Source organism: Mytilus californianus, unplaced genomic scaffold (assembly GCF_021869535.1).
Source record: "Mytilus californianus isolate M0D057914Y unplaced genomic scaffold, xbMytCali1.0.p SCAF_5, whole genome shotgun sequence".
NCBI classification, from domain to species: Eukaryota; Metazoa; Mollusca; class Bivalvia; order Mytilida; family Mytilidae; genus Mytilus; species Mytilus californianus.
In genome coordinates this window covers 12105072-12112331 of record NW_026262701.1, presented here as the reverse complement: position 1 = coordinate 12112331, position 7260 = coordinate 12105072, and the positions used below count along the sequence as shown (strand labels likewise).

Sequence of the window (7260 nt, the reverse complement as noted above, 5' to 3'; positions counted from 1 at the left end):
AGATATTGCTATGTTTCCAAAACAACTGTCTTTGGAAATAAAGTACCCAAATCATAATCCCAATCATGTGGTAACATCATTTACAACACCTCAGATCAACTGTTAGCCATATAATTTGAAATGAAAATGAAGAAATCTAACGGAATGCTCGTGATATAGTTCTAGTTAAACATCTCAATGTCATTGGTGAATTATTAAACTATAAAGTAAAGGGTACATTTTGGAGGCATCTGAGGTCAAAATAAACAGACATGTAATTCTTATTAAACAAAGGTTTTACAACATATAGGTATAGTTACTAAGTATATATTACAGAAATAATCATGACAAATCAGACAGAAGTAGTAAATACAATTGCTGGTTTTGAGACTACCCTTTACATTTTACCTGTAGGTTTCATTGTTACTCATTGGTGAAGATAGCTATTGAAAATGTTTATTTGTAGTCCATTGGTATATTTGTATCTTAATAGCTATAATAATTGAAAATTGCACAGAATTATAATAGGCATAAGGCCTGAACATCCCACTGCTTAAACTAGAAGGAGATTTTTTGGTTTACGCCAACAAGAAAGAAACACAATTCATTACAATTTTTTTTTATAATCAAAAGACATCTATAGAGGTCAACATACATGTATATATGACCTTCAATAATACTGTGTTTTGTTTGATTTATTTTTTTTCAATTTGCCAAGGTTTAACTCATGTCAAGTTACGACAGAAGACAATCGGGAACCAGGTGCAAAACTTTTGAGTACTAAAAAAAATATTGTCTTCGTTTGGTACATCTCGTATATATGTACATATTGACAGTAAAATTTAAGCAACAAACAGAAGAGAATCCTTTCAAAAGCATTTAAACTCACATTGTTTTGAGTTTAAACAACAAATTATAGGAATAGTGTTAGACCATAACCTGTGTTCACATTATCAATATTATCAACTCTGTCTGCTTTCTGAAATTGGCACAATTTATTCCTGTCATTTCAAATTTTAATGCCCTTTTCGAAAATCTCTTACTGGTACAATGATTCTACATTTTTTTTTCTTTTGTATAACATGAATAAAAATACATATCCTATTGCATTCTCATCAAAAGACCATTGGTCAATCATTACAATTATCATGAATCTAACTTATCTATGGTGTTATAAAAATAATTGATATCATATCTGGTTTTATTACATATCTGAATAAGACATTGTTTCATCATCATCATCATCATCATCATCAATGCTGGTTATATCTAGGTTTTCCGCAGTTTGTTCTGTTTTGACCGTTTGAGTACCAACAGATAATTTTATTTTCTTGCACTTTGACCTTTCGTGTCTTTGTAGCTGATTCATCTGACAAAATTGTCGATGACATAGGGAGCATGCATGCGGTTTTTCCTTTTTATGAATTCTTTCATGCATCTGTAACTGAATCCGTTGCACAAAACGTTTACTACAAAAAGAACATATGAACTGCTTGTCTCCAGTGTGCGTCTTTATATGTTGACTCAAGGTATTACTCTTATTAAAACATTTACCACATACATCACATCCAAATGGTTTCTCTCCAGTATGAATTCGTTTGTGTGAATTTAAATTACTTCGCTGACTAAAACTTTTTTGACATACATCACACGAATAAGGCTTCTCATTTAAATGTATTCGCTCATGTTTTACAAGTGCCCCACTTTCACAGAACCCTTTGCCACATGTATGGCAAAGGTAAGGTTTAACAGATGTGTGAATCAATAAGTGGCGTCGTAAAACATCTAGACGGCCAAACGCTTTTCCACATCTAACACAGATGTACGCCTTTACACCCATGTGTATTTTAGCATGTTTTGAAAGAGATCCTTTTGTTTTAAACGTCTTATTACAGGTATCACACTTCAATGTTTCATTTGCAGATTTTCTAAAATTTATATTAATAGTTTTTTCTTTCCGAATGTCTTCTTTCCTTTTTCTGGAAAGTTTGTTCTTGCCATTCTTTGTCTGTAAACTGTCTTGCCCTTTGATCTGTTTTGTCCCATCTGAAGTATTTCTTTTACTTTTCCTTTTTCTATACATTCTTGTTTTATTTAACATACTGATTGCAAACAAAGTAAATATAAGGAGATCTTTTGTATCTTGCCGAATTTGATTCAAATGATTAATTATATTGCAGAATCAAGCGTAAAACAATGATGAAGAGGAAACACAACTTTCTCTGAAATGATGATATGAACTGTCCTTTTTGCTTTCTCTAGCTTTTTTCATCAGTTTTTCTGCAAAAGAATTTAACTTCTTCTCTGATCTTTTTTCTGCAACTTGTATATCTTCTTCATAAGTACATGTAGGTATCTTTTACTTTCATATCAAGTCTATTCCTACATGTACTTTTAAATCATCATGCTCATGATTTAAATTTTTCTCATAGCAGTTTGTATGGCACTGAAAAAGACAAAAGAAAACTTGTGAATGCAATGATTTTTATATTCAGACATATTTAACCTTCCATGTTCAGTAGCTGGACTTACAAGTGACTATATCATGGTAAATTGTGAAAGATGATTGATCTACAATGTAACAGAGAGTGGAAGAGAGAACAGGGCTACTGGTCCGTCTATCTGAAAAATTGGTTTAACTCTATTTGCAAGTAATATAAAGATTTTGAAATTATACACAAGTATAAACATGAAAATTTACAGAAAGAAATGGAAAGTCATCACAATTGTCATACATTTTAGGGATCACGAAATTCATCATATTTGCACCAAGCACACAAAAAAAACCTAGTGAAAGACAAAAAGAACCCACATCAGAATTCTAGTCACTTTGGCACCTGGTTAAATCGGCACCCATTTTAGTCAATTCGGTACCTAGTCAAATCGGGACCTGGTTTTTTCGGCACCCTTGGCCATTGTAGGCTATTATTTCAGCACCCACAATTAACATTATGTTTTGCAAGTAAACTATTGGACTGTTCTTCATGCATTTTTTTAATATTTTCACTAGAGGTGTCAACGTATATTTACTGCACTGAACAGAAAGTACCAATGGAAACAAAGAACTACCATAAAATTATTAAAACAACACACGGGTTATTGTTTGTAATTGATATAAGTTCATAAGTTTATAAAGTGATAACCAATCAAAACATTATTAATAGAATATTGAAAAATATTCAAACAGAAAGCCGACTGATTATTTTTTATTGTGTATTCTTCCTGCTTAACTACCATGACTACACATGCTCATGTTTTTAACGATCTACATGATCTGCGAAATGAAGTTTTGAACACAAAAAAAAGATACATACAATAGTGTTCCGTAATTCTGCCTGTCCAGTAAACCTGCCCACTCCCATTTACTTTCTTTATTGTCACTTCCATGAATATTTGATTTTCGTCTGCTATTTTATTCATAGGAACTGTACTTATCATCACTGCATGTCAAATTTTAAAGAAAAATCCTTTATTACCAAAATATCTAGTGATATATAGAATACAGTTCCTAAAGCTAACGATAATCACACTATTACAAAACTCGTTTCTGACTTGAAATTTTTTTTTTTTCGATTGTCTGGAATCCTTTATACTACAGTCAGGGGTACTACTTGTACAAGTAATTTTTATTTACTTGAAGAAGTAAATATTAGTATACTTATATAAGTAAATTTGTAGGATACTTATACAAGTGTATTTTATTTACTTGTATAGGTAAAAAAAAATTGGGCTTAGTTATGTCCCTTAGACATTCAGATTTTTTTACTTCTACAAGTAAAAAAGTCATTCTATCTTCTTTTCTTGAATTCTTAGGACTTCTTTGCTCTAATAGAATTTTTGATTGTCTGTCCTTTGCAGATGTCTTTACTAATCATTTAAGTGTAATTTCATGGACAATGAAAATCTCATTTGTCTGTTATCTTCAGAACACTGCTCATTTACAAGCCCCCAAGGGGCAATTTTTGAAGGCCTTGTGCAAATACTTAAGATATTTGCTCAATCAGTTTTTTGTTGAATTAATGAGATGAAACATTGAACTCTAATCAAAAACTATGAGCTAACCTGAGAAAAATTGTTAAAGGCATGTTTTTACATCTCAAAACTTGAGAATTTTTGTAGGATTGTAAAAAAAATTTACTTATACCAGTAAATATTTGAGAAAATTAAGGGAAGATTATTCAAACATTATAATTAACTTATATAAGTTTATTTTATCTACTTCTTCAAGTAAATAAAGATTACTTGTACAAGTAGTACCCCTGACTGTACTAGCTTTATACATTTTTATGTAAGAGGTCTATCAATAGATCGCCTTTTCCTTTCATAAATATGTGATAAACTGGCCCTCCATACATATTTACTACGCATGGGCGGATTTACCGCACAAACACATTTCCAATATAAACACAGATGACCCAGGGCCACTTGTTTTGTTGATTTTAAAATTTATTTCAGATATTTTTGGGAGAATGAGATAAACTGCATATCCTCAAATTTAATATTTCAGTAAAACTATTTATATTAAATTTGATATAATTTTTATATATTAAAGCAGAAATACATACGATCAAAGCCTTATGCGGGTGGATTAACCGGACTGCATCGTATGTAATAAAAAACGAAATCAAATAATAAGGACAGAAAACGGTAAAAATAATATTAGATGCCAGTTGAATTATCAAATGCCAAAATGACTTTAAACAGGTGTCGATTTGACTAGAGGTCTGACCAGGTGCCGATTTGACTCTTTCCTTAGATGCCAAATTCATGAAATTGACCCGGTGCCGAATTGACTTGTACCCCCTACATAATAATATTAATAGTGTCTCACTCCTTTTACAGAACATCATTACTTTTAAAAGAATGTTGTTGTACGGTTAAGGTTCATCATAACAAATGGACAAATATGGCCGTATTTTCACCTCAAAAACTACTCTGTGTACAGACTTACCTGTACAGTTTGAAAAGTTTTAAGGCCTGGCATCCACTAGATATATAAAAGTTAAAATTATTTTGCATATCAGAAAGATGGTATCTTGTTTGGATTATGATGGGCATTTTTTTTTCGTTCCTGCAGAAGGTGTTAAAATTAACTAAGTTGGGAAACAATTTTGAGATGCTCCCTCTCAGGTAACAACTGGTTTGTATTGTATTAATTATCCTTGATTGGCATGGACAATAGATATCTACACATCTATAGGCGAGTTAAAGGTAGGAATTGAGTGGACCATATCAAATGCAACTCAGGTGTTTGTTTATTTTTACATCTTCTGCAGAAAGGAAAAAAAATGCCCATCAAAATCCAAAAACGATTTTATCTTTCTGATATGCAAAATAAATTTAACTTTTATATATCTAGTGGATGCCAGGCCTTAAAACTTTCCAAACTGCACAGGTAAGTCTGTACACAGAGTAGTTTTTGAGGTGAAAATACGGCCATGTTTGTCCATTTGTTATGATGAACCTTAATGTAAAAATATCGTCATATGTTACTCCAAAAGAAAATTCAATACAAAAGAATATTACTTTTCCAGCTCTGGTGTTCCGGTAAGGTAAGAGCTCAAGGTAAATGTAAACAAAGGCCAAAGGGGGGATAACCGATGGTTTTAGCAAGCATATGCATTTCCCAAATATATTATAATATTTTTCTGCAAATAAAAACAAACTACAGAGGGCATATACATAACAAGACTTCTCTTCAAATAATTATTGAGCGTACAATGATCACTGTAACCCTCAAAATCGGCACAAAATATTGATCCCAAAATTAGAGATGTTTCCTAAGGGGACGACCATTTGATATTCTGGGGGGGGCCAGGAGGATTTGTTTTGGATCGGTTATTTATTTTTGTAAACTAAGAGGACAGATTATCTATTTTCTGCACTATTGAAGCAAGATTTTTCATTTTCATTAAAGCAAGGGACTGATTATTTATTTTCACAACTATATTTATAATATTCGAAAACATACAATTTTTAAATTATTTGTTTATTAAGTCATTATGTACCATTTAATCAGAATTAATTATTATCCTCTGCAGAAATGAATCTTCTATATTCCCCAATGCATATACATGTATTGCATAAATTCACAGTATTAAAGTTTGGTTGTAACTAAGGCTCTTTTAAAAGTATTGGCAAACATGTTTTGCCGAGCGGAGCGAGGCAAAACTTTTTTGAAGGGTTTTTGAACCGCTGAAGGCCCAAGAAGCTATAGAACAAATAATGCAAAATCATGCCTTCTGGGTGTTCCCCAGACCCTTTCTTAAACTGAAAATGCAAGTTCTGTTTTTATAATTTTATGACAATTTTTTGGTCTCAAAGCAAAATCACGTTTTAGATTCAGTGTAAGACTTAAGTTTCTAGGGACAACATCAAAAGACAAATATGCATGATAAAGCAAAAATGTAATTCACATAGTTAAGTCTGTGGCTGCTGTGTTTTTTTAAACTCATGATCAAGTTAATAATAAAATTACTAAATTACAAAATGAATGCAACACTAACAGAATACAGAAGGGCAATCAATGAACAAAAGACAAATAAATAAGAAACATTGATCCCGAAAAATCAGGGGCTACGTCTGAGGGAGAACAGAACTTGTTTCTTGCAAGGCACTCACGGTGAACACAATTTGATATGGAGACAAGCGTTTGGTTTTGAAATTTCCTACATGAGGCATTTGTCTCAATGTAGTTACGGTCCTGATTTAATAAAAGTGAGGTAAGTGTTCCTGAGACAATTAACCTCAAGTTAAATGAAACCAATTTTCTGACATTTCAAGTATATTTAAATAATATTTATACTTTTATTATTAAAAGATATGGGAAGTGTTTCCCGATTTTTTTTTTTGGAAAAGAAGAATCTGGTGCCATCTCATACTTTCGATTAGACCTGCTGAGTTATTTATTTTCAATACATTGCAAGTCAGGTAATTTATTTTCAAACTACCACAGAACAAACCATTTATTTTTGTGATTATCAAGGCTGAGTTATTTATTTTCAAAATCCTCCTGGCCCCCCCCAGAATATCAAATGGTCGTCCCCTAAGTTTGCGGCCATGTTGTTCATAAAAATTTAGTATGTCATTATTTTTTTACCGAAAAAAAAGTCTTTTTTCATTTGAAATCGTTTAGATACGCATCTTAAAAATATTTATGTGTTATTTCAAGGCAATTGCATTACAAGACCTTAATATTCTTGTTCTCGTTTAATCGAGAACTAGATATTTATCCAATCGAAAAGCATGTAACATTTTCGCTTTCGGTGTCTGGTATTTTCA

At 31.7% G+C, this 7260-nt stretch overlaps 1 long non-coding RNA gene across 2 annotated transcripts; it reads right to left on the bottom strand.

The window, feature by feature from the left end:
• Positions 1-244: 244 nt before the first annotated feature.
• On the bottom strand, positions 245-5774 carry LOC127702555 (uncharacterized). 2 transcript variants are annotated; one of them, XR_007982487.1, is made up of 2 exons: positions 5699-5774; positions 245-2425 (listed from the first exon to the last, which is right to left on the bottom strand). It is a non-coding gene; the product is annotated as an uncharacterized LOC127702555 (long non-coding RNA). The 2 variants fall into 2 exon arrangements; XR_007982486.1 differs by lacking the exon at positions 5699-5774 and adding an exon at positions 5506-5685.
• Between the last annotated feature and the right edge of the window lie 1486 nt (positions 5775-7260).